We start from the raw sequence: 2,389 nt of genomic DNA on the forward strand, positions 1-2,389 counted from the left end.
CATCTCTCCTTCATTGCATTAACGTCCACTACTTCCTCCTCCCTGGACGGGTCGACAATGCTTGCTTCTAATTCCTGGCTGACCATGTTTGACTTATCCTTAGAGCGGGTGTTGTAGGGATGGGTTGCCAGAATGCCAGTCAACTTAACCACTTGCCTGAACTCATCAACAACAACTTTGTTAGCGGTTAGAGCATTAACAGATAGGTATCCACATATTTGGGAATGAATGCACCTAAGCAGTTAACTATTTCTATTATGCCTTTGCTTGGTTGCATGCGTCATCCCGGCTTTTCCTCGTTTCTATGTGCCATTTCCTTTTTGTTTATTTCCATTGTTTCTTGCCGCTCCCTCTTTTGCATTTTTTCTCTTATTTTCCTAGTTTATTTGGTTACGGTTGAATCCTATGGAGATTGCCTACGTATCATGACCCCGCATGAATCAGACCGAGCGTAGTTCGTGAAGAATAGATGTAAAGTAGAAGCAAAATATTTTTTTGGGATTTTCAATTTTATTGATAGCAAATACGTCTATTACAAAGACTCAAAGCTGACAGATTAAACAACTAACAGACTCTAATGCAGAAAAGAAATACAGACTCCACCATCCCTATTCTACTTTAAACGAAAATACAGACTCAATCAACTGACTGACTTTGAAAAGGAAATACAGACTCAGACAACTGACAGACTCTAGTAGAAAAGGAGATACAGACTCAAATGACAAACTCTAGTAGCAAAGGAAATACAGACTCAAAGGACAATCATGAATACATCAAAGCTCCTTGTGCCCGCGGGACATCATTCAGTCTCGTCGCGGGCCTATATGCAAGTTCCCCTTGAAGTCTGTCCAGCTCACTCATTATCTGCTTCACAAATATCATCACTAATGCAAAGAAGGTGGTACGAGTCATGTTCTCGCACACTTGGCATTTCCTAGTAATGGAGTGAGCAACGGTTAAGATTCTCTCTCTGATTCTGCCCTTTTCTTGAAGCAACCGCCCTATCTGTTGGGCCCTAGCCTCCAAAGTTTGCTCGACTACCTGGTTTTGTTCCTGGATTTGTTGCAAGTCCATTTCTAATTGTGCCAATGCCGTGTAGCAGTGCTCTCTCTCAACTTTGAATTCTTTTGCCTGCTTGATCATTCCGTTCTCTGTGGCAATGACCTTTTTCTTCAATCCTGTGACCTCATTATCGTATTCTTCTCTCAACTGCTTAATCATGCGGGCTCGTTCTTCCGCATTTTTAGCCAATTGTTTTCGAACCCCAGCTAACTCCTTTTTCTGCTTTGTTGAGATCAAAACTGTAGTCATTCACTTTTTGCCTTAGATTTTCTATAAGCTTTGTATCTTTGGCACTCCTGACGGGATTTTCGGCCGCTATCTTCATCTTTTGGATTTGGGCTCGTAAGGCTTCATTTTCTTGGGCCAACTTCTTTTTCTCACCTTCATCAGCCGCGGCTTGCACGCTGTTTTCAAATGTAAGGTCTTGAACCCGCTTTTCTAATTCTCCTATTTTGGCTCTATATTCATTTTCTTTGGCTAACCGGGCCCACTGTTCTTGCGATGATTCAGCAAAATCCTGGATGTGAGGTCTTTTAGCTGGCCTCTCATGCTCATATTCTCTCCTATACCAAGCAAGGTATCCTGGCGACACTTCGCCTTTGGCCCGATCCTGCACGCAAGTATCCGCTTTTAAGTATTGACATTCGTTCCAGATCTAGCGGACTCTTGCTTCAGGAAACTGTCCGTCAGGGCTAATCTCAACTATCTGAGCACTAAGATCGCCATCTTTTGGCACTATTTGGAATCTCCCTAGTTTCCTTAAAACTCGATACGGGGCATAAGGCTGGATGCTCTTAAGACCCATCAAAAGGAAGTGCGGCCCCGTTGCTGGCATATATATGATTTCATCAACAGGCAACCTTCCAAACGTCCACTCTATTTGACTAGCATGAGGGACCGGAAGTATGATGTCCAACCCGTGAATCCCTCGGGCAAGCTGATCCCCTTAATCCTTGTGTAAAACTCCTCTATACATGTTTTCTTTGTAGACCCATAACTCAGGAACTGAGGACGACGGCACAAGTGTTCGGTCATCCACATTTGCAATAATAGATTGCACCCCTCGAAGAAGTCTCCCCCGGCTTTGCAGGATGTAAGAGCGCGGAATATTTCGGCTAATATCATGGGCGCAAGAGTGCTTTTGTCTTGAGTGAGTAGAGTGCTGACGACCCCGGCTATTTTTATGTCAATGTTTCCGTCTTTCCTTGGAAATACCACAAGCCCCAGAAAAACCACCATAAAAGCGAAATGTCTATGCTCCTCCCATTTTTGGCGGTTTCCTTTGCTACATATCTTGCTTTCCGGGTTGTTGAATCCCCCGATGTGG

This window comes from Nicotiana attenuata, unplaced genomic scaffold, assembly GCF_001879085.1.
Source record: "Nicotiana attenuata strain UT unplaced genomic scaffold, NIATTr2, whole genome shotgun sequence".
Lineage (NCBI taxonomy): Eukaryota > Viridiplantae > Streptophyta > Magnoliopsida > Solanales > Solanaceae > Nicotiana > Nicotiana attenuata.